This window comes from Rhineura floridana, chromosome 3, assembly GCF_030035675.1.
Source record: "Rhineura floridana isolate rRhiFlo1 chromosome 3, rRhiFlo1.hap2, whole genome shotgun sequence".
Lineage (NCBI taxonomy): Eukaryota > Metazoa > Chordata > Lepidosauria > Squamata > Rhineuridae > Rhineura > Rhineura floridana.
Window position 1 is genome coordinate 130431595 of NC_084482.1, and position 25902 is coordinate 130457496.

Here is a 25902-nt window from a genome sequence, read left to right on the forward strand (position 1 = left end):
AACAGATCCTAAATATAATAAACAGCATCACCTTTTATTTTAAAGAGATTGATTTCACAATCTAGTTGTGACAAGCCTGTGATGGAAAGCCAAAGAATCCCCAAATACTGACAATAGACTTAGAGAGAAAAGGAGAACAGCAAAATGCTGCCGAACACGGACTAAGACTGGTATAGTATAGGGTTTGTAGGTTAGGACTGCAGGGCATTGTGTGTGGTCATATACACAACACTTGTCTGACTCAAACAAGCATAACCTACTCATCACTGTCACAAGTAGTCAATTCATTGAAAGGGTAGGCTGGAGAAAGCATAGGATTTAAATACAAAGGCTTTTCACCTCTAGGTCATCCACTCAAATCTGGATCAGATCAATGCATGCCAGGAGTAATTGTGGCTATTAACTGTACAATAGTCTCTGTGAAAAAAGTGGGTGGTCCCAGTCACATTCTTAGGGGACACATGTCACCATCATAGCCACTATCTCATCTTGCCCATACTAGCAGTCCAAGCAGGGATGATGATGTCTGGAGATAATATCTGCTCTAGGTTGTCTGTCTGGGGCAACAGGGCAGAATGCTAAATGGGAAAAAAAGAAACAGGTGGAGTAAGAGGGAGAAGAGCCTTGTTCTACTGCACCTGTTTTAGGAATTCTGCAGCTGACTTTGCTAGAACTGAGCTAAGAGAGCGGCAATGCCCAAAACTATGCTCAAAATGGAAATCTCCATGAGATAAAAGGAAATAAAATAACATTTAAGGAGCACATTCTTCTCTGTCGGGATCCTATAATCCCTCATCTTTCAGGTTGGAGATAAATGCATTTCAGAGCTAAGCATTCAATCAGTTTCTCTTAAAACCCTAGTTCTGAACCCTCTCATTAAGTCTGTCTCCCTCCCAGGTTTGAAACATGAAAGCTATACAGTATTTTCTTTTAATCAAAAAGCTCCCCCCCCCTTATCTGTATTCCTCCTTGCTTCCTGCTGTAATTGGAATAGCAGAAGTGGACGTGGGAGGGTTTGCAGAGGTCCAGGGAAAGTATTTTAATGAGCATGGTAGGGAGGGGGGGGAGCCTTCTGTCTGTTTCTTGTCAAGAAATTTCAGCTGGGATTGCTGTAAATGATGTCCTGGGTTTTGAGGTGGTCTTTCTGAACTATTCTCTGCTCCTTCAGTGTCTAGGAAACAGTGCCCTTTTCTTTGGCAGAAGTTATCCCTGCCTGACCTTTGGCCTCCCTAGAATGCCTTATTCCCCAGTGCATCTCTCTGCTGTCTCTGAAAGCTCTCAGAATCTGTGGGCAATGTCTCATATTACCTTTTTTTGGACAAGACGGTAAGAGATCTGCCTCCTATGAAGTCACTGGGAATAAATCTCAGGAGCAAAACTGGGTAAGGCCAGGACAGTGGAATTAAGCTGAGCCCCAGTGGTATTCAGATGAGAAAGTAACCCTATCTTTGAAGTATTTATGGGAGTCCAGCCATGGTAGATGATCTGCTCTGTCCTATTGCTATCTGTGTGGCTTCTTTGGTTACCTGTTAGGTTATTGTGAGTTCATCCCTTTGACCAGAGCTTGGTGGTGTCCCAAGAACTGAATTGCTGAAGAGCATAGATCCAGGACGTCCTGCTGAATTATGTCCTGACAAAGGGTGATAATAGTACAAACAGTGATAACAGCGCAAAATGTAATATGGGAATGTACTGGTGTCTTCTTCCCTTCTTCTGTACTCATTGGGAAGCTAATAGATATGTTGGGAATGAAATAGACATGCACATGGTTATTTCCACATCACATTATATATTCCTTCTTTTCTTACATGGGTATAAGTATCCTTATTTGAAAAGTTATATAAGACGTAGCCCTGAGAAATCAGGCATTTTACCCTATATTGAGAAGGCCAGAATTTAGGAGGAGAAGGAGGGAGTCTTCCAGACAGGGATGTATATAACTGGGCTGGTCCTTAGAAGCCTTGTTATCTACTTGTCTGCCTCTGCTGTGGCTTCTGTATTAGAAGGAAGCACACTCTACAACTATAAAAGCTAGTGTTTGAGTTAGTATGCAGGTGTGACTTAATTAGGGTTGCCAGGTTCAGGGCCTGAGGCTGATCCTGTATCTTTAGGAGAAGAGAAAGACAGCCAAGTGCAGGTGTTCTTGCAACTCTGTAACGGGAAAAACCACACGGTGGAATTCTCTCTTCGTCCTGCACAACTTTTAAAGATACAGAAGACCTCTTGGTTGCCAGGCCCAGCCTCCAAGGGGTATTCTGTATCTTTAAAAGTTGCGCAGGGGGAAGGGAAAATTCCACCTTGTGGTTTTTCTCACTACAGAGTTGCAAGAACACCTGTGCTTGGCTGACCTTCTCTTCTCCTAAAGATACAGGATCAGTCTCAGGCCATGGACCTGGCAACCCTAGACTTAACCCTACTGCAGTTTTGGAGAGTAAGATCGACCTGTCATAAATGGCATTTTCTTGCTCTGGCTTGTTTAATTAATGTTCAGGGTTACCCAAGACTATTCCACCCCTCCCTACTCTCTGTCCAGCAAAGCTCAACTTTTGAACCATGGAGAACAGCAAAAGAAACTAGCAGAAGAAAGTCACAATGAGAAACAGGCATTACCCTTTTGGTGATGTCATGTCATCTCATTTACAAGATTTCTATCTACATACATTTTCAATGACATTAGTTAGTGTAGAAATGTCTTCCTTTTCTAGTTTCTGTTAGTCTGCTCATATGTTTGGTTGTGCAACAGTAGCAATGTGATGGGGGACATCCTGGGCCATTATTCTAGTGCTCTTGCAATTCAGCGTTACTCCCTGTGCTGCAGGTACAAGTCTCTGTTCCTGAGCTTGCAATATAAAAGGTGGAAATAATGGTATGCACCTTTTCTTATAACATTTGACATAACCATTGTCTTTCTCCGCCAAATGATGATATGAACTTATTAGGTTACCAACATGGATCCAATTGGTAGTTGTTGAGCTGGAAGCTGAAGTGAAGTATTCCACCAGAAGCTTATATGGATAATACAAAACACAGAAGGGGTGTGTGTCACACTTCCGTTCAGCAACCGAGTCCAGAGGAGCCTTGCTGCTCCCTAAACTAAGACAATAAAGTGTTTGTTTACTGTCCAATGGGATACTTTGAGGTACAAGCCAATTGCTCTCAAGCATTTACCAGCCTGGCCTTTACTCCTTGGAGAAAAGTGGAGTTTATTCAAAAAACAAAGCACATCAGGGTGTTTGAGAACTAAAAAGGGAATACTGCCTCTGAACATTAAGGTCCCAGAGCTGACCAACCCATCTCAATTCCTCACCCTGCTCCCTTAACCACAAAACATTAAATGTTCAATGACAGTGAATCAAAATTTACTGAGGTTAAAGTAAGTGGGAGAAAGGGATAAAAATACTGCAAAATAAATAAAAATGTAATAAGGCTGTGGCCTGAGGTACAAAGTAACTTGTGGACATGCTAATCTATAGGAGATGAGGATCATCCATCTATCTCTAATACCTGTATAGTCTTGGAGCCACCAAACTAAACAGTGTCTTCCAACCCTCAGTTTTATTATACAGCCACAAGAGTGGCTGTATACTATACAGCCACAAGAGTGGCTATATACTATACAGCCACAAGAGTGGCTATATACTATACAGCCACAAGAGTGGCTATATACTATACAGCCACAAGAGTGGCTATATACTATACAGCCACAAGAGTGGCTATATACTATAGCCAGTGTGGATTTTTCACATTCTGCAATGTTAAATTGAAAATAACCCCCATGCCATTCTGATGCTGCCCATAAGGTTGTTTCAAAACAAAACCTTACAAAACTTATAGTAGTCCTGAACTCAGGAACGCTTGCTTAACAACCCTGTAAATTTTCATGCCAATACACAAAACAGTCAGAGAGAACAGAGAGTTCAAAGTCTAACAAGAGAAAAAAAACCAAGAGCTCCTTTGGACTTTTTTCTGTCAGAGTTCTCATAATCTGTTGAAATTCATTAAAAATTATCCATCTTCACAAAGTACCTGTAATCCTAATACTGACCTTGCTCCATACTCTGACCTTCATCCTCTGCAGTTTAAAAGTTAAAAAAAAATGCCTGGCTGATTTTTAATTAATTTAAGAAATTTTGGCTTGAACCCAATCATAACACGGGGCATGCTCAGTAAGAACCAACTGTCAGAGTTCTAAATGCCAGACTCACAGCTGCTGGGCTTGGCTAATAAAAGGGCCACACCCACACCAGAGCTTTATTTCACTTGAGACAGTCATGGCTTCCCTCAGAGAATCCTGGGATGTGTAGTTTGTGAAGGGTGCTGAGAGAAGACTCCTATTCCACTGACAGAGCTGCAGTGAACAGACTGGTTTAACAGTCAGCCATTCTGATTGAAGGTCTGTGAGGGGAACAGGATGTCTCCAAGCAACTCTCAGCACCATTCACTAACTACACTTCCCAGGATTCTTTGAGAGAAGCCATGACTGTCTAAAGTGAAATAAAGGCCTGGTGTGGATGTGGCAAGACACAGCTTTGGTTCAAATTTGGGTGGGAGGCTACATGTGCCTGCTGTAGAATAAAAAGGTGGGGGAAACGCTGAAAAGCAATGATACTGTTCACAATGTTTTCCTTTTGGAAAGGAAAGGGTCTTCCTTTCTGCCCTGTGCCCACCCATCCAATCTCATCCCCTCCCCCTCCCCTCCGCATGCCTCCCCCAGGTCAGTGTTGGACTATGACCTGGGAGACCAGGGTTTGAATCCCCACACAGCCATGAAGCTCATTGGGTGACCTTGGGCCAGTCACTGCCTCTCAGCCTCAGAGGAAGGCAATGGTAAAACCACCTCTGAATACCATTTACCATGAAAACCCTATTCAAAGGGTCACCATAAGTCCTGTCGACTTGAAGGCAGTCCATTTCCATTTTCAAACATGATTGCACAGAAATAAATCCCATTGAACTCAAAAGTATGCAAATGATCAAACGTCCCTTCCCTTCTCCTCCCTTCTATCCCCTCCCTCTTGCACCTTCCCTCCCCCTTCCTTTGCCCCTCCCTCCCCACCCCACCCCATTCCCTTCCAATCCCCTCCTTCCCCTTCCCCTTCCCCCTCCTCCCCTCCCCTCCCTCCTCCCCATGGTCAGTTTTACCTATCTTAAGCATGATTGCACGGAAGTAAATACCACTGAACTCTACAAGCATGCAAATGATCAAACCTGCCCTCCCCTCCCCCTCCCTTGGCCCCCCTCCAATCTGCTCCTTCCCCTTCCTCCTCCCTCTCCTTCTTCCCCATGGTCAGTTTTTCCTATCCTAACCATGATTGCATAGGAGTAAATCCCATTGAACTCAATAAGCATGCAAATGATCAGACCTGCTTTCCCCCTCCTTCCCCTCTCCTCTCCCTTCCTCCTCCTCCCCTGCCCACTCCAGTCCTCCCTCCCTCCCCCCCCCTGGTCAGTTTTACCTATCCTAAGCATGATTGCACAGGAGTAAATTGCACTGAACTGAATAAACATGCAAATGATCAAACCTGTCCTTCTCCCCTCCCCGTCCTGCCTGCTCCCATCCCAGTCCTCCCCTCTGCATTTCCTCCCCTTCCTCCTCCCCTCCCCATCCCCTGTGGTCAATTTCACCTATCCTAAGCATGACTGCAGGGGAGTAAATCCCACTGAACTCAATAAGCATGCAAATGATCAATCCATTCTCAGCAAACTTGGACTGGATCCCATTACTTACCTCCTGGATTAAAAAGCAGGGAAATTCACTAATAGGCAAAAAACCTTGCAGTTTAAGAATGTACCTATAGCCCACAGATATATCTATCAATCAAATTTTAAAAAGCAGGGAAATTGGGCAGCTATAGTGAATGCACCAGCGGAGCAGGAGACCTGGCCTCCTCTCTGAGATATTGTACTGCCCTACAAAGTTGTCAAAATGCAAACACAATTTGGGTTGGTCTTTCACAGTTCAATCCACTTCCTGTGTAGCTTGGTAGAATTTGGTAACATGTGCCTCTGAGCATACGGTGAGTGGTGGCAACATCTGAAATCAGCCCAAATAATAGAAAGAAGACTGCTGTGCTGATCTTGTTTTAGCAGGGAGGAAGCAACATTATTAAGACAGAGGATATAGTTCAGATGGTCACTTTAAATATGTCTGCTTTACTTTGCAATTTTAGTGAAGTTTCCTATAGGAAATCATTTTCTTTTGTTTCTGTTTCTGTGAATATGTGAAGTACACCAACGCTTTGTAAAATTTACACTAAAAAAACTCCAAACATAATTGTGGAATAATGGCACTGATTTCTACAGAATAGTCTCCAGTGGACTTCAGGAGTGTCTCAATTTGCACAAGATAAAACAGTGGGAGGTGAAATATTTATTTATTTATTTATTGTATTTGTATACTGCCCCATAGCCAAATCTCTCTGGGCGGTTTACAGTAACTAAAAAACATTAAAAACAAATATACGTTTAAAACACATATTTTAAAAACAATTTAAAACACAAATATGTTCTAGCAAAATTCTAGGTGTGCTCTATGTTTTTAATTGACTGTGCCCACCTTGCCTAAATAAAGTGGTTTAAACATAGCAGGCTGAAAACATGCATCCTCTTTTTTTCCAACAGCTACAGTCATTGCTGATGTAGCAACATATTGTAATCAGCATGATTTTACATCAAACTGCAGTTTCAGATTCAACTGTTAATGCACCCAAAATAGAAATAGAACATAATCTCCAATTTGAAACACAAAAGGCTGTCTTCACCATCATATGACATTGACCAATAAAAAGGCTTTGAAATTAATAAAAATAAATTTGACACAGATTTGTAGGATGAATAATGAGGGAAATAAAATTTTCTCATTTAGATTCTCTGTAGAAACATTCGTAACACAGGAAAGAAGCAAAGTAAGAAGAACACCAACAAACATACAAAAAATATAATTATCCATCTTTGGAGATGGCAGGTGTTGCTCATATGCTCAGAGGCACATGTTACCTAATTCTTGCAAGCTACACAGCAAGTGTATTGGACTGTGAAAGACCAACCCAAATTGTGTTTGCATTTTGACAACTTTGTAGGGCAGTACAATATCTCAGAGAGGAGGCCAGGTCTCCTGCTCCCCTGGTGCATTCGCTATAGCTGCCCAATTGCCCTGCTTTTTAAAGTTTGATAGAAATATCTGTGGGCTATAGGTACGTTCTTAAACCACAAGAGTTTTTGCCTATTAGTGAATCAAACTTAAAATTCATGGCTTTGCCCTCCCCATCCCCCTTCTGCCTTGCTCCATTACATTTCTTTTTTTCTTTGTACATTTCTATTGCCAGGTATGTTGCATCATTTGAACTCAGTCTATTCCCACTTCTGTCCCACTACACATTTAATCTCTCAGCTGAGCAGCCCAAATAGGTATTTATCAACACACATAGTTTTTGGTGAAAATTATTTTATTAATTTAACCCAGCCACTGTAAGTTAGAGTTATATCCTTGGAAATCTTGAATAGGTGGTGGCTTACAATATGGGGAGGCCTAGAGGCCTCTCAGGGATCTTATTATCCTAGCAAAACCAAGAATGGTGAAGATTTTTAAGTACTTATGTATGGAAGTTATAAAGCCAGACCTCTTGTCTATATGTACCATAAGGCACACAGTATGTATGTTTATGGCTATGAGTTATATTACAGACCTACTTAGAGTAGACCAAATGAAATAATGCCACTTTAATGGGTAATACTAAGTCTGTAATACACCCTATGTTCTGATCTGTGGATATTTTGTTTCTAAATGTGCAGCACAAAGTAATGGCACCAGCATGCTTTTCTGCTTGGATTTCTTCCCTGTTTTTTCAGTCTGCCTATACCCAGGATTTAAACAACAACAACAACCCCCTCTGTTTTAGATACTAATAAGGGAAGAGCAAGTTCCTGTGGTTCTGAGGCAAACACCACAAGTGTGAAGGAGTCTGAAAACATGTCTGAAAATAGTGGGTAGGCACACAGCTTGGAAGCTGATTGCTTCAGGCTCCAAGTTCTGTATTTGCTGCATTTTAAAACATGTTTCTCCCTGCCACACATTGCACGACAAGTTTTTTTGCTTGCAATACTGTATATGAAGCACCTCTCGGTTTTGTTAATAAAAGCAAAACAAAGCCAGGAGTAACTATATAAAATTCAAGGGTGCTTCCAGATGATCTGTTTATTGAGCATTCATTCTGGATTTGTCTGCAGGGTGATTAGATGGTGCTGGCTATTTAATGAGCATTCATTCTGATTTGAGGGGAGATTAGATTATGTTGCATCAAAGCAAATGTGATCTCATACTTCTCAGTGCATTTTTCTGTAACTTTCCTTATAGCAAAAAGTCCAATCTTTTGGGGAAGTGGGTTTGTTGCACAAGATCTCCCAATCAACTTTAACCGTGCAACCTGAATTTGCTGGTATGTGACGGAATTCCATCCAAAAATAATAACACTATGGAAGTATCCCAAGTCTAAGGTTACAGTCCTATGCAAATACTGGGAGTAAGCTCCATTAAACACAGTAAGAGTTAACTTCTGAGTAAATGTGCCTAGAATTGAGCTGCACTGGTATTTTCACATGGGATTAGTCTCTTCAGCCTTCTCTACCTCAAAGTTCTTACTGAGAGCTATTTTAGGACCGATTTGCCTGACTCCTTGGAATATCGTCACTCCACATTAGTCTTTCTAATACAGGAACTTTGGAAAGGAGTAGACTGCTGTGGGCTCCCCTCCCGTGAAGGGGACCTCTCTGTAATCCTCCAGGGGGCTGTATTTAGACGGAGAAGCAGCTCTAAGAATCCAGGAGCCAAGATTTGCAATAATTCTTCCTTTCTGCTGTAAATAGTCTCCAAGAAGATGTTACCAAAAACATGGATAAAACAAAGGTGGACATTTGGCGAAAAACAGAAATTGATGAGAGGGTCCTATTTTGTAGTTATACTTGAATTGTGGTCACAGAGCATACAACAACATTATCAGCTATTGTGTTACTCATGGCAAATTAAATATTTCCCATGTGGTGGTTACAGCCATGAGGAGAACTCTGGTCACATGAAAAAGGCAAACTCATAGAATCATAGAATAGTAGAGTTGGATGGGGCCTATAAGGCCATCAAGTCCAACCCCCTGCTCAATGCAGGAATCCAAATCAAATAATTCCCACAGATGGCTGTCCAGCTGCCTCTTGAAGGCCTCCAGTGTCGGAAAGCCCACTACCTCTCTAGGCAATTGGTTCCATTGTTGTATGGCTCTAACAGTTAGGATGTTTTTCTTGATGTTCAGTCAAAATCTGGCTTTCTGCAGCTTGAGCCCATTATTCCGTGTCCTTCATTCTGGGACAATCGAGAAGAAATCCCGGCCCTTCTCTGTGTGACAACCTTTCATGTACCTGAAGAGTGCATTCATATCTCCCCTCAGTCTTCTCTTCTCCAGGCTAAACATGCCCAGTTCTTTCAGTCTCTCTCATAGGGCTTGGTTTCCAGTCCCCTGATCATCCTTGTTGCCCTCCTCTGAACCTGTTCCAGTTTGTCTGCATCCTTCTTGAAGTGCGGAGACCAGAACTGGACGCAGTACTCAAGATGAGGCCTAACCAGTGCTGAATAGAGGGGAACTAATACTTCACACGATTTGGAAACTATACTTCTGTTAATCAGCCTAAAATAGCATTTGCCTTTTGTGCAGCCATATCGCACTGTTGGCTCATATTCAGCTTGTGATCAATGACAATTCCAAGATGCTTCTCACATGTCGTATTGCTGAGCCAAGTATCCCCCATCTTATAACTGTGCATTTGGTTTCTTTTTCCTAAGTGTAGAACTTTGCATTTATCCCTGTTGAATTTCATTTTGTTGTTTTCAGCCCAATGCTCCAGCCTATCAAGGTCCTTTTGAATTTTGTTTCTGTCTTACACGGTATTAGCTATGCCCCCAAATTTTGTATCATCTGCAAATTTGATAAGCATGCTCTGTATGTCCTCATCCAAGTCGTTAATAAAAATGTTGAAGAGCACTGGGCCCAGGACTGGGCCCCGTGGTACTCCACTCGTTACTTCCGCCCAGTTTGAGAAGGAACCATTGATAAGCACTCTTTGAGTATTATTCTGGACTCGGAGCCAACTGTGGATCCATAGTAGGGATCATTAGGAAAGGTATTGAAAATAAAACTGCAAATATCACAATGATGTTATAAAAATCTGTGGTGCGGCCACATTTAGAATACTGTGTATAGTTCTGGTTGCCTCACCTCAAACAAAGATATTGTAGAGCTGGAAACGGTTCAGAAAAAGGGCAACCAGAATGATCAAGGGGACAGAGCGATATCACTTTGAGGAAAGGTTGCAGCTTTGGGGGCTTTTTAGTTAGAGAAAAGGCAAGTAAAAGGTGACATAATAGAAGTGTATAAAATTATGCATGGCATGGAGAAAGTGGATAGAGAAAAGTATTTCTCCCTCTATTATAATACTAGAACTCATGGACATCCAATGAAGCTGAATGTCGGAAGATTCAGGGTAGACAAAAGAAAGTACTTCCTCAAACAGGGCATAGTTAAACTATGGAATTCACAAGGGGCAGTGATGGCCACTAACTTGGAAGACTTTAAAAGAGGATTAGACAGACACATGGAGGATAAGGGTATCAATGGCTTCTAGCCATGATGGCTATGCTCTGCCTCCATAGTCAGAGGTGGAATGCTTCCTAATACTAGTTGCTGGAAACCTCAGAAGGGGAGAGTGCCCTTGTGCTCAAGTCCTGCTTGTTGGCTTCCTATGGGCAAGTTGTTGGCCACTGTGAGAACAGGATGCTGGACTAGATGGGCTGTTGGCCTGATCCATCAAGCTCTTTTTATGTTCTTATGACTCATGTACATTTCATACCCTATGGATATGCCCATGATAGGATCTAGCAAAACATTAAACTTACTAGCACCATTCATTTAAAGCACATGAAGTCCCCCAAAGTATCTTGGGAAGTGTAGTATACCCCTCATGGAGCTACACTTCCCAGCACCCTTAACAAACTACAGTTCCCAGGATTCTTTGGGACACATTATGCCCTTTAACTGTATGTTGTGTACACAGCCTAGAAGGTTTAGGTAGGTGGGGGTAAGTTATACTGACTGGGTGGTTGCACATGCTGTGGATTGACCTCTCCCTAGAGATATGGCAGGCAATTACTGTGATGGTCTTTTGCTAGTTAGCGAAAGCATATCTATTCACAAGGACATTCTCAAGCACTGTTTTTTATTAGCAGATCTACTGGAATTCCTCAATATCAGTGGTATTTGTTTTTAAATTGTACTGCAATTTTATTATGAAAGGTAGTCTACATATGCTTTAATTACTAAATGAAGGTCTGTGGACCAACTACCATCTGTGCTTTTCAACAGGTCATTGTCCTGATGGTTTGCTGAACTGAAGGCATCATCAGAGATGTTCACAGACTAAACTATAAAGCACAAGTGTTACTTGTGACCAATTAAATATTTCCTTTTTTTTTTTTTTTCAATAATTTTTATTCAGATTTTCATAAAACATACAAGACAAAATCATAAAACATTCAAAGACAAAAAACAAAATCAAAAATAGTTAAACAAAAAGAAAAAAAAGAAAAAAAAAACAAAAATAAAAAATAAAGAGTAAAATATTGACTTCCCATTTGTCAAAGATCAAATCAGTTATAAGTCTATAATATATAACAATCCTGTCTCTTAAGTCATATTATAAAATCACTTTCCTCCAGTAGTTATCTTACTTAATGATCAAATCTCATAAACATTACTTTATTCTTTCCACAAAAAGTCAAAGAGAGGTTTCAATTCTTTAAGAAATATATCTATCAATTTTTTTTTCCAGATAAGCATATCGATTAATCCATCTCATTACTAATTATGATAATCTTGTTGTCATAACCATAGTCAAAATAAACATTTCAATTAATCCATCACATCAGAATCTGTTAGGTTCAATAATTTCAGTAGCCATTGTTCTATTATCCCTATTAGTTCCATTTTCCATCTTCCATCTTCAGTAGTCTTGTTAAGTCCAGTAATTTCAGTATCCAATCTTCCATTATCAGTATTCCATAATAATCTTGCTGTCAAAGCCATAGTCATATAGTAAGAGTCTGATGGGAATTACCTCTATCCCAAATATTTTCTTGCCATCCATTCTGAATAGGTTGCTGAAATACTGCTGTAAAATCATATCTCTGTTCTTTTTTTCAAAATACGCTGGGTCATCTCTTGAAAGTTTTTCCATTGTCACATGGCTGCAGTTAATTCCATAGATTTTCTCTATATTGGGCTCCATCACATCATTCCAGTCCAGAAGATTATCCATGCCATTGATAACTTTATCTCTAGAATCTTCATTAATTTCTTCAGAGATAACATTGAGTTCCAAACAATAGATTTTATTTCTAAAGTCCATAGACTCCAAATCTTGTTCCTGTTCCACGTTTGTTCCAATCTCCGGGATCTCCTCTCTCACAGGGACCCCTGTTCCAGTCTCCAGGGTCTCCTCTCTCACAGGGACCCCTGTTCCAGTCTCCAGGGTCTCCTCTCTCACAAGGACCCCTATGTCTTTAATCTCCTGTGTCTCCAAACAATAAATTTTGTTTCTAAAGTCCATAGACTCCAAATCTTTTTCCTGTTCCACGTTTGTTCCAATCTCCGGGGTCTCCTCTCTCACAGGGACCTCTTCCAGGGTCACCTCTCTCACAGGGAACCCTATATCTTTAATCTCCTGCTTCATTTTACTCAATTCAATTTTCAGCTCCTTACAACCCTGTCGCAGGTTTTGTTTCGTTATCTCAATCTCATCCATTATTTTCTGAAACATAGTTATTTCCAGCTTCTCAGCCACTTTCTTAATTGCCATTTTAAAAGAAAAATATAGGAAAACCACTTCTTATTTCAGCAACAATTGGGTTAATACTCCAAACTTGGTGACATCACAGTATAAACAGAGCAGACAGCCTTATCTTTCCATGCTAAAGTAAACAAAATGCAGTTCCCAGGATCGAAACAATTAATGGCGGTCGTCAGAAAACAGATTCGTCAAAATAAAATAAACCAAAAAGAGAGTAGTCTCAGACAATATAATATTCTTCAAAATAAAAATCTGGAATAGAAATCCCTCTTCTGTGTATATCTTTAGAATGCAAATCCAGGACAGCTTTTTGCAACAAAAACAGAGATAAGCTATTAATTAGTGAGTAGCAGAGAGAAGTTATGGCTCCCCAGTGAGATGTCAAAAACCGATCAATCTGGCAAATCTCTTTTAAACAGCAACAATTTAAGTCAAGTAAAAGAAAAATATAGAAAGAAGGGTGCTTGCCTGTTAGTGCGTTCTCTCTTAGAAGATAAGATGAACGTTCGCTTTAACAGATAGAGCTTGTTGTTAAAAATCCGTCCCACCTTCGTCGGCTGGACCTCGTCCCATAAATTAATGAGATCTGGTCGTCCCAACAAAAATAGGCTTTGAGGTTAATCTCTTCGTTTCTCCCTACCCGGGAGAAGTTTAATCAGTCAAAAAAAGAAAAAATCTGACTGATATATCTGAATAAGCTTCTTTTGAGGCAGGAGCCCGTCTCAAAAGCAGGCACAGGCTAAGTCACCCTTCCCGGAAGTCACCAATTAAATATTTCCTGTGTGGTGGTTACAACCATGAGGAGAATGCTGGTCACATGACAAACCAAGCACTAATATGCTTCTGCAATCCTGAGAGGTTGAACAGAAAACTGTTGGCTCAGTGAAAGGCCAGAAACCGCATATGACCAGCTCTCCTTGTGATTAGAACCACTGTGTGGCAAATTTTTAGGTGCATAAGTAAGTGGTTGAGTGATTCTATCCGTGGAGTTCTCAACCTGAGGAGATTTCTTCCACACTAGGGCCCTTCAGTGCTGCTGAGATATCACTTTCCCACTATCAGCTCCCACTATTAATAGAATTAAAATAGAGGTTCAGGTAGTGATTTATATAGCAAAGTATTATCCAGAAATCCCCACCCCCGTGGCCAATATCATTTTATAATGTTTATTCTGTAGTAAAAAATTTTTTGGCAACAATAATTTCCTATATCAATTAAAAGCAGCCTATTTGCAGATCCTGCCCATTTTATTTCTTCCTGCTAAGTGTAGCTAGGAGATTAGTGACGGATAGCTTCTTAATTAAACAGTCTTCCCTAATTGCTCCAGTCCACTGTCAGTTTCTGTTCCCAGGGGAGGGGAGGTGTTCTTTTTTAACTGATTTCCTCTCATGTTTATTTTTTTTAAATAAAGAAATAGTGTTTATTGCTATTAAAAAGTGGAAAGAGGAATTAAAGCCTCCTCCCTCCATGGGAACAGAATCTGACATTGGCACAATTAAGGATCTATTTCCTTGGGCACATTCAGTGGAAAGCTAAAACATTCAGGACCTGCAAATAGGAAACATATATTTAATTAATAATAGTATTATATTGTTGTAACCTGCCCTATGGTGAAGGCCATGTAAGAAGTCCTACAAATAAAATAAAAGCATCAGACCCTTCAGAATTTTAATAGTGATTTGACTGTGCGCACAGGACAGGCAAACACTACAACTGTATTTTATTTTATTAACTGCCAAAAATCATGTCTGGACTGGGTGAAAATGGGAGGACAACACTGAAAAAATTGGAATGCAACAAGGTTACAATGATGTTGGCTGCGTTCTCTATAAAAAGTGAGTGGATAACTATTCCACACTAAGTGTGATTTAATACATGGAAGAACTCTGCTTGGTGGTTGAGGGGGATGAATCAGAAGGGGGTGGGGGAAGGTTGGAAGAGGCAAAATAAACAAAAACCCTTTAGTTCAGGGATGGTGAACCTCTGCCTGTGGGTCTATAAATAGGCCCACCAGGGCTCCCTTTGGGCTTGAGAGTCCATTTCAGCCAAATCACCTACCCTGAAACTGAGGTCATATGTGATGTCAGCTGATTAGTGGTTCCTGCAGTGCCTTACACTAAGCCCCTTGCAAAGTGCCCATATGAGAGTTCTTTGAAAGCAGTTTTACTAGACCTGGCAATCAGATTATTATTGGGTCCTGCTAAGACCTTTGCAATGTGTTGGGCAAGACAAGGCTTTGAAAGGGAATACACAACTAGAATCTAGTTCAACCTCCAGTGCAATGCAGGACCCTCCAGGGACTGGGCCTTCACAGATAAATCCAGCAATCTACACCACTCACTGCAGGGTGTCAGAGAGCAGTTGTACTACAGTAATCTCTTGGTTAATGGCAGGGATGTGCACGCATAGCACGCATGCATGCCATCAACCAAGATGGTGGCGGAGGTTTCAGCCCCTTAGTGAAACTTCGGCTGCCATCGTAGTTAATGGCAGCCCAGTGCACACAGCCACAAAAGACAGGAGAGATAGGTAGGTGGGGTGTGCGTGTGCGCTGGGACAAGCTGGTGTCCAAGGGCCCTGGCATGCCTGGCGCTGGCCCTGATGGAGACCCTATGAATCAGTGATCTCCAATAGCATATGTCATGAACCATCCTGTTCAGATCTTGAAAGTTCAGGTCTGTGGCTTCCTTTATGGAATCAATCCATCTCTTATTTGGTCTTCCTCTTTTTCTACTCCCTTCTGTTTTTCCCAGCATTATTGTCTTTTCTAGTGAATCAGGTCTTCTCATGATGCGTCCAATGTATGATAACCTTAGTTTCATTATTTTAGCTTCTAGTGATACTTCTGGTTTAATTTGTTCTAACACCCAATTATTTGTCTTTTTCACAGTCCATGGTATGTGCAAAGCTCTCCTCCAACACCACATTTCAAATGAGTTGATTTTTCTCTTATCCGCTTTTTTCACTGTCCAACTTTCACATCCATACATAGAGATTGAGAATACCATAGTCTGAATGATCCTGACTTTAGTGTTCAGTGATACATCTTACCAGCTATTTGTCACTTACTATAGCACCATAGTTGAATTACTATCTCATATGAGGCCAGCACTCATGCGTCTGGTGGACATATCTTTCAGTTATGAGACCCAGCGCCAGCAAAGTCCTAGTTTCAGACTGTGTGTGTGTCTGACTTCTAGAACCTGAGGACTTACAAGATCCAAAATCTGATTTGACAGACTATGGTGATAATTATTACACCAGCAAATATGCCTGGCATTTTACAAGATTAAGTAAAGCATCCCTATTGACCAGTCTAAAAAGTCCTTTGATTATAGCAAGAAAAAGTTCATCTCATCCAGAGGGTTTAGTAGTGTGGGAAAGATCAATGAGACAGAATACAAAGACTGGTTTTCCTGATATCAAATGGAGCAGCCTATGGTCAGTGGGATAACCCAAACAAAACCTTCTTTCAGCAAATATGTTACCTGAAAAATCACTTTAAGAGTTACTGGTGAAACCTAGATTGATATAACCATACGGACTCCCAACTATGTATATAGAAAGTCTTAACTTGATCATTAATCCACTGGCTCCAAAGAAAGGCATAGTGGAGACAGCAATAAAAGTAAGCTTAGCCAGGAGTTTCCCCATTATATTATATGACAAACGGATGGGAAAGCAATCTTTATCTTGGCTTCTTTTATTGGAGTATCGTAACAGAAGTATAATGGAACTGCAGAGCCCTTGAGAGAGCTGGGCATAGCTTATTTATTTGTTATTCTTGTGTTTTGCTCTTTCAAAAAAGCTAACAAGAGTTGTAGCCTCGCTACAACCTTGTGAGGCAGGATACATGGAAAGACAGTGACTTGTCTACTGTCACCCAGTGAGATTCACAGCTAATTTACATTTGCCTCATGTATGTCCATGAGTGTTTATAGTACTAAACTCAGGGACAGATCTGGGGAACAATGATAGGCCCACAGTTCCTTGGCACATATTTGTCTGTTTTGATGATGCACATCTCCCCTTTATTCTTTACAGTGCTTAGCACTGCAAATATTGGTGCAGATGTGAAAGTATCTTGACTGCATGCACAATGAATTGGCCCTTAGCAGGAATCTGAACCTGGGTTTCCCTCATCCAAAACCAATTCTAACCACTGTACCACACTGGCTCTCTTAGGACTTGTGGCTTTAGAAATGTTCTCCAAGTGTTTTGAGTCTTTACCATCTTTCAGTTGCTTCAGGAAACAAGGGAAAGAATGCAAGTCAGGGAGTATTCCTGCCTTCTGCATAATCTTTTAAGAGCTGCAGTTTCACCATGTAGGAACCACAGCAGGCTTTTCCCCCAGGAGAAGAGGGACAGGGTTTATAGCAGAAAGGGCTGACTTGTAACTGAGGGTGAGGAAAAGGTCAGCTAGTATGGTCTTCCACAGGACCCAGAATGTCTCTCAATGAAACTAGCTTTAGCAGTTTTGCTAAATGATTACTGAGCTTTGAGATTCTGAGAACTATAGTATTTAATATGACAAACTGAAAAAAAATGTGATATTGTAGTTGCCATCATAAATATGCTTACTTGTATAAATGCATAGTGGGACTAACTTCTGAGTAAACATGGATAGGATTGCAATTCTAAATACGCTTACTAGAATGTAGTCCCACAAGGCACAATGAGATTTTCTTCTGAATACACTTGTGTAGAATAGGGTTGCAGTGTTAATAATCTAATTCTATGTATATTTATTCAGAAGTGAACATAGGATACTTCCAAGCCTGTTCACACTGCTTGTTCTCTCTTTTTAATTATGAGATGCTTTTGTCATGAAATATAAAAAGTGTACCTATTTCTACTTGACAAGTGATGATGGAACATTATGTATAGCATACAAATTAAAGATTCAAAATAGGCTGTTATGCATTGTTATATGTATCTAATCAATACCATAAATTTTGGCAAAAGTATTTTTGATCCATAAAGCAATAAATGAGAAAATTTATAATGCAAAAATACAGATCTCAGCACTGTTTAAAAAATATACTTTTAAAAATATTGTAGTACTCACCTGTCCAGAGCTCTCCTAGTTGAATGCATTCCAGAAAGAGCAGGCTGTGCTGACTTCCACACTATATAACAGAGTCTACTGCATAAGAAGCTAGCATACAAACACCTGAAAATTACAGAGACTCCAAAGTGGGGGTGGAGTGACCAGGCTATGATGTCATTTAGAGCCAGCCTCCATTCATAAAAATCAGCAGAAGCTGCTAGTTAGCAAGCTATCTGTCCCACCTCATTCCATGCTTTGGATTATACAGAATAAATTGAGATCTGATGACATCTTGTGGTGGATGGTTTTTCTAGCTAGGTTTCTAAATTAAAATTTTGTTTCTGAAACTGACATGAAATGGCAACCTGACCCTTGCAATCAACTTTTTTAAAAAAACATATCCCACTAGAAATCATCACTAATGAACTATCCTTCCAAATACCCTTGTTATGTGGTTAATAAGAGGACTCACAGTGTGAAACAGGATTTAACATCCCCAGGCTGATTGGAAATCTGAGAGTTCAATTATGAAAGTTGACTACAGAAGGTACTTGATTTCCAGACTTACACTTTCATTGTTTTAATGGGAACAACCCAAATATGATATGAAAATGGAATGTGGTTCCTGATATGGCTCCCCTTTCCTCTGCTTTCATCTTAACTACTAATGCCTTGTATCAGTACACTGGATGAACAGTATGATGTATTGGTATGTACATGATACTTACACTGTAAAATAAATTGAAATAACTATTATTATTACCAAAAAAAACTCCACCCTTGCCTTTGCTTGACATGACCACTTTGCTTGATTGACTCAATCATATTTTCCTAGTTGGAATTAACCTCCTGTAAATTCAAGGGGCCTTATTCCCAATTGATTGTACGAAGGACTGCAGTCTGTACAAAAGATTGCAGCCATCCATAAACCCACTTTTAAAAACATTTTGGGGGCTATTGCTATAAAATGTTATATAATTATTACATGTTTGTGGGCTTATTTACAAGGCTTTAGGGGTGGGTGGGAATTGTTTCCAAAGGAAAGCTGGTGATAAAAATATGGAAGTATTTGAAAATGATACTTACCGCCCCCCTTTGATTGCCATTCTGGTGGTTTTTCATGGCTTGTCACACATCTATATTTTTTTCTTTATTATGTCTTCTGTTATATCCACCGACTGAATAAGTCCCTTGCACTGTTTTTCTAACTGTTATTGACAGCTTCAGCCACAAGGGGTCATAACTCTCTTATATTTGAGTAGTTATTGAGCTATCTGGGAATATTTTCTATGATCAACTTTCCTTTATTTAGCACACCTCTTCTCTGCACCAGGCTGCTGGAGACAATGGTAGTAATTTTTTTATTGGCTAGTAATCTTTGTGGGCTTATTTACAAGGCTGAAATAATCAGTAAAAATTGACACCATCAATTTAAATAGTTGCTCAAATAAAAGCACAGTAACAGGAACATCCATACATCCATAAAGTATAATTTCAGTAAAACTGAAGTGCCAGGTTTAACTAGCTTTCTAAAGACTGAAGGAGGATCAGCCATGTGAGTTTTCGGAGAAAGGAAATACCAAAAGCAGGGTGCTGCACCTTAGATCTCACCATCGCTGTCTAGGTAACCCCTGGATACAACAGAGTCTTCTTGGCAGATAAAGGAGGAGGTGCTCCATGAGATACCATGGACCCAGGTCATTTTGGGCTTTAAAGATTAAATCTAGTACTTTGAATTGTGCTCCAGAATAAACAACGCTTTTCGTCCAAGTTGTTTAGGGCCTTAAAGCTTAAAAGTCACATTTTGAATTGTGGTCAGAAATAAGTTGGCAACTAGTGCAGCTCTTCAAAGATAGATGATGTGAGTTCCACCAGCTAGCCATGGAAAGGAGTCAGGCTACTGCATTCTAAGATTGTTGTAGTTTCTGAATATTCTTCAGAGGAAGCCCCACACAGAGTGTATACGTTATTCCATACTGTAATCATTGAAGGAAGAAGATGTAGCTGGAGGAGGATGCTAAATGGCAGTGCAGGTACTGAGTTGATGATAGGGAGGCATGAATAGTGACTATTGCTGAGAGGGCACAAACTTAGTGTAGTCTGTCAATGTTGCAGAAAGGTAGTCAGCGATTAACAGATTCTGCCAGTGATGGCCTATGCCCTATACTCTGGGCCCACTGCTGCCCAGATAAAACAGAAATAATGTATGCACATGATAAATAAGCCAGATAAATAAATAGGTATTACAGAAAACATGACAAGTGAACAAAGAACAGGCAGGAAGCTCAAGTGCCAAATTAGTACTTTTCACTTTTCTGTTTGTGTCCTATTACAACAGAATTTAAATGACAATGGTTTGAAAGGCCAATGTAAATCAGTGGTTGAATAGGAAAAGTGAGCTCAGTATGTGAGTTTGTTTTACCATCTGGGGACTTTTTCTGAGTGGATTTAAATACCTAACAGCCCTACTGATCTTGGGCTAAAAGCTCTCTGCAAAATTTTATCTCTGGACCAAAAAGAGTTTGTGTGCGTGTGTGGCCCACATATAGGCATAAATCTAAAACCAGTTTTTGTACCCTGCCAGTTTAAATGCCACATTTTAAAAATGTGTCCTGGCAGAAGGAAATGTTATGGGGAGGGGGGTTGCCCAAAGGTAATGGACCTATTGGCTACCTATATCCAATGAGAAAGAGTAGCTACCTGATAGTGAAACAAAACTAAACATGAATGGGTCTTATCCGATAGCCTAATATGGATTATTCAGGACAATAAGCTCCCCTGGGCATTCAAGAGAATAGATCCAGAGACACTGGATTTACTGGAGCAGCTTCTGAGACCAAGCATGAACAAAAGAACACTTCATTTGCAAGGGTACATCCATATAATAATAAAAAATCCCGCAGCAGTAATCTCACACGAATCCCAGTCTATCATTAGTAATGTGATATCCCATCCCCATGTAACTTGCAGTCACAGGGTGAATCAAGATGGATCAGTGTTCACTTTATGCAGCAGGAAGAACAAACCTAGTAAGGATTTGTTTTTGTTTTTTCTTAAAATGGCAAGGCAATGTAGAGGAAGCTGTCTACATAAGACATCCTAAAACCTAGCATTTGTTGATAACCATAGTCAACATATTTTTGTTCCATCTGGATCAAAGAGGAGACAAGCCTTCACGGAGGAGATCCTGGCATGTGTCAATTTCTAACAGGGCAGCACAAAAAGCTATTTAGTTTTCTTCTCTCTATAATGGAGTTGTTTGCATCTTAGAAGATCTTGAAGCACAGCAACTGTTGATAACCCATTGACAAAAGAACATAAGAAGAGCCTTGCTGGATCAGACCAAAGTCCATCTAGTCTAGCACTCTATTTTCCTTAGAGACCAACTAGATGTGTCCAGAAAGCACAGTCAGGACATGGGGCCAACAGGTATTGTATGCCGTTGTCTCCCAGTGACTGATATTCTGTGGCATACTTCCTTTGAACATAGAGGATCCACTTAGCTATAATGATAGACCTATTCTCCATTAATGTATTTTATTTCTAACTTCACATTTTATTATGCTTGAGAGAGATCATGTTCTGCACAGGATATCCTGAAATGTTGCAAATTCTCTCTACTTTTCAGGCAGGCACAAGTAAAACGTATGGGTTAGTTTCTCAACATCTATAGTTCAGTGGCACATACATATTCTTTATCCAGAAGATCCTAGGTTTAACCTCTGGAGTTTCTTGTTAAAAGGACCTTGGGAAAGCCAATTATAGTCAAAGTAGATACTACTGGATCAGATGGACCAAATGGCTCATAAATTTCACAGTTAGTGATCTACCCTAGGAGATCCAGATAATCCGACATAATTTTTTCTGTTTAGAAGCACTAGACTAGTCACTTCTCCATTGTCAATGCATACTGCTCCATTCAGATCCACCACCCAAGACATTCTTCTCCACTAAGATGTTATCGATATTATATATATAAATGATTCTTGGGTTTTATCAAGTTATGAACCTTATTTTGTCTTGCTAGATATTTTAAAAGTGAATTAAAAATCTGAGACCAATCCAGAGTTGTGCATTGGGTAAATTGTAAGGGAAATCTCCAATTTATTTTAGTTATTTTAGGTTAGGCTAAGCACAACTCAGTTTTAATCTTGCAAATATGTGAACACACAAGTGACCAGTTGCTTAGGGTTGTCACCTTCTGCATCCAGTGTCTACACAAGTGCTCTGAATACACATCTTCCCTTCTCCCCAAAGGAGATTACTGCACCTTAGGTTCAATTTTCTGCTATTAGGACCTACAACTATTCCTCCCCCCCCCCCTGACAAAGTTCCTGTACCTTTAAGAGCTGCATGGCAAGCAGAAATCTTACAGGTGAAGCACTGCCCAATATGATGGTACCATGGGTAAAGCTAAACCTGTTGAATTGTTGCTTGTCAAGCCGAGAACACCTGCTCCAAATGACAGCCACTGCATTCTGAATTGAGTGGTGCAACTCCAGAGGCTTCAAGTTTCTCGGCAGCTTTTAACAGCTGCCTGACCGGAAGAAATATTAGCCAACGAAGCTTTTCCTTGTACGGAACTGAAGAGACAGGGAGGTTTCACGTAATAGATTTCTGTCACAGACTCAGGGCGGCTATGAAGTAAAAAAAAGTGGTAGCTGTCCAGTGGTCCATTTCCTTCCGCGACAGCCTACTGAGCTACGCTGCGGCAGTAAGGCGGCTATTACAAAAGAGCCTCTTTCAGCAAACCACTGGAAGCAGCATCCCCGCAGCGGCGCGCTCAACCAGCGCCTCGAGAGGAATGCCGTCACTCGCCCGGCCGCCGCTTCAGCTGCTTCTCTCCCCCTCTCTTCCCTTCCCGCCCTGTGGCGGTGAGGCGAGTCGCCCTCACCCTGGCAGCTCCCTTCTGCCTGGGATAGCAATCCCGTCCCCCGACTGAGTTGCCCAATCCTCCCCGCGTACGTCGAGCTCCACCCCATCCCGCGGGGCTCAGCCCGGCGTGGCGCGCTCCCGGACAGGGGCGGGGACGCGCCTTCCACCCGCCGAGCCAAGCGCGCCCCCGAGCGTAGCCTCAGCCTGTGACAGAGGCGGGAGCTGCCAGTTGAGTGCTGAGCCGGCTCCGCTCCTGCAGCTCTGTTGTGTGTGTGGGGTGAGTTGGGGGGGGAAATGGAGTGAGCCTCGCAGGCAGCCGGGGGAGGTGTTGTTGTTGTTGTTTTTGGAAGGATATCCCAGTCAGCGGATCCCGCGGGAGGGGGCGTAAGAAGGGCGATCGCGAAGGGCCCAAACCGGAGGAGATCCCCAAAGAATCTGTTTCTTAGTAGTTACGGCAGTAGATTGCTGTTGGGGGCAGAACGGAACGGATCTGATCGGGGCGGGGGCGGGGGCGGGGGCGGAGGGAGTCGCGAGAGTGGGTGATTTGCTGACACCGCTTGGAAGTTCTTGAGGGTACCGAGGGAGGGGGCGGTGAAGGGATGATGAAGGAGTCCAGGGGGGCAATCCCGACACAGGAGATTCTTTGGGGAAGTCTGTTACTCGGCGGATTGATAAGCAGGATGGATGGGGAGAGAGGGGAAGTGACACCATGGTGGATGGATCTGAGGACATTAATACAGAGCACACCTTAGTGGGGAAGGCTGTCTTGTGTGTATCCCAATGGAGCAGAGTGGGTTCCCTTTGGAGAGGTGATTACACTCCCTCCCTCCCTCCTTACTGCCCGACAGTATTTCTGAAGGGGAAAATTAACCCTTTAATGATCTAGAAAGGGAGGAAAGATACAAAACCGGTTAGAATACATTTGTATTGGAAGTAAACAACAGTCCATGCTGATGTGGGACTATCAGGGTATGGTGCATCACAATTGGTAACTGAGTTTGGGTCCCAATAATAAGAGATTATGGGAATCGCAGCTTTTCTAACTGCTATAGACTACTGGAGGATTTGCATGGGTAGATCTGCTCCAGTAAAGATGAGCGATATGGCTTGCTATAAGTGGCTCTCAAGGGAATGGATCAGATGGTAGAGTGAGGATTTTCTTGAGAAAACAAAAAGCACCAACCCAAACAATCCTTTAATTTATGTTTACAGTGGAATACCTAGGGAAGAAATAAACAACTGACATGCAAATAAGGCACTCAGGTTTCTCAGCTTTGCTTCTCTGATAAACCTGTGTGAATTCTAACTCCTTGATAGTTTACATTATTCTCCTGTGCTTATAGCAATTGTGTGTCAAGCAGAAATCCAGCATATTTTCTTTTTGCTTGTCAGACAGCTATTAAAGGCACAGGACCACCACCACCCCAACAGAGAGAGAGATGGCAAACTTAACAATACTGAAAAAATTAACATCCCCGCCTCACTATTAACCTAGAATTTTAATGCACACATCTAATGAATTCATCTTTTGAACATTTAGTTGGAAGTATGCCTAGGATTGCTGCCATGTGGCTCAATTCTAAGCATGTTTACTCAAAAGTAAGTCCCACTGAGTTCAGTGGAAATTTCTCCAGCTGAGTCAGGACTGCAGCTGTCATTTGCCAGCCCTAGGGCCCATTTGGATTTGTTCTCCATCATTAATAGAACTGAATGTTCTTTTCTCAGCTTTTTCTTTCACTACTGCATTTTGAGCTTCTTGCATCACGTTTTGGAACTTTTCTTTGGAGCAATGTGGGTTCAAAACATTGTTATCTTCTGATGGCTTCACTTAGTTTATAAGACAGGGATGGAAACCTGTGGCCCTGCAAATGTTGTTGACTTCACTCCCATCCTCCTGAATCATTGGGCAACTGTGTGACGGTAAAACTTGGGGGAGATGCTGGGAAAATTCAGCTGAATTAACATGGACCTTGGTTGGCCATAGCTCTGTTGACACATAGGCAGACTTGATTCTAAAGAAATCCTGTTTCAAAGGTTTTGGTTAAAGCATTCTTAGCTTTTTAAGGAATGGTTGTAAAAGTGCATGTTGGCTTTATGAGCGTGCACGAGGACTGTGATCTCATCAAGCTGGTACACATGAACCAGGAAGTAGAATGCAGCTGAAATAAACAGGATCAGCAGGGAGAAACCAAACAGCTTTCTGAAGAGAGAGGGATGAATGTGATTTTGTAGCAGGTTTCATTTTCAAATAGCCAAGGACAGCAACTGAACCAAATTGCTTGGTGACATTTCCTGCTTTTCATACAACACAGATTACAGGAGCCTCGACTACATTGGTTCTTTACAATGAGATTTCTCTCTTCTTTATGTAAAATGTGTTGCTTTTAGGGAATATATTCTCAGTGTCCAGGTTTTTCATTCTGAATTAGAAATAAAAATGTGAAGGGTTAAGATCGATTTATGTGGGTTTAAACCCAGAGGAATTAGGGATGCTGTCATTATTATGAGGCAATGCAGAACCTATTCCTAGTTAGAGTGACAATTCTACATTAAAGGATCAAATTGGAATTTAAATTGCAACTTGAATAACTGGTATGTTGTCTTCATGCTAAATTTATTTATTTAAAATGGTATCCTGCCATTCTTGTCAAAGACAACCCACAGTGGCTAAATTTATGGTCTGATGGAGCAGTCCTGCTGAAACTAAGCAGAGCTGAGGTTGGTCGGTGCCTGGAAGAGAGGCTGCTTGTGGGATCCTTATGTAAGTAAGGCTGAAATCTAAAACACACTTTCCTAGGAGTAAGTCCCATTGAACTCAGTGGAGCTTACTTCTGAGTAGACATGTATTGGATTGCAGCCCTAGCCACCTTGAATTCTTGAAAGAAAGGTATGCTATAAATGCTAGATAATTGATTTTTGATTGTTCAGGAAATATGCAGTGTTAAAACATGACCATAACTATTTTTTACTGAAATAAAAACCAAAAACTCCTGTGTTATTTCCACATTTACCTCTTGCCAATTTTGAAAGTTTCTGATTTACTGAAACTACTGGATAAGTACAGTAAGATGTGTTATATATGACAAGTACAG

General features: G+C 41.1%; 2 protein-coding genes across 11 annotated transcripts in view; one reads left to right on the plus strand and one right to left on the minus strand.

The window, feature by feature from the left end:
* LOC133380514 (semaphorin-3D-like) overlaps positions 1–22987 on the minus strand; it is a 101903-nt gene extending 78916 nt beyond the window's left edge. The window contains exon 1 of one of the 5 annotated variants that reach the window (XM_061617905.1): positions 22276–22987. The gene's annotated coding sequence lies outside the window, so the exon portion shown is untranslated. Of the gene's footprint in view, positions 1–1308; positions 1348–1874; positions 1980–4045; positions 4076–17953; positions 18041–22275 lie in introns of those variants that run through there. The other 4 variants (XM_061617904.1, XM_061617907.1, XM_061617906.1 and 1 more) reach the window with 4 other exon arrangements.
* The window catches only part of TEX264 (testis expressed 264, ER-phagy receptor), a 216964-nt gene continuing 213573 nt past the window's right edge, over positions 22512–25902 (plus strand). Inside the window, exon 1 of one of the 6 annotated variants that reach the window (XM_061617911.1) lies at positions 22512–23087. The gene's annotated coding sequence lies outside the window, so the exon portion shown is untranslated. Of the gene's footprint in view, positions 23088–24578; positions 24731–24954; positions 25572–25902 lie in introns of those variants that run through there. The other 5 variants (XM_061617909.1, XM_061617914.1, XM_061617912.1 and 2 more) reach the window with 5 other exon arrangements.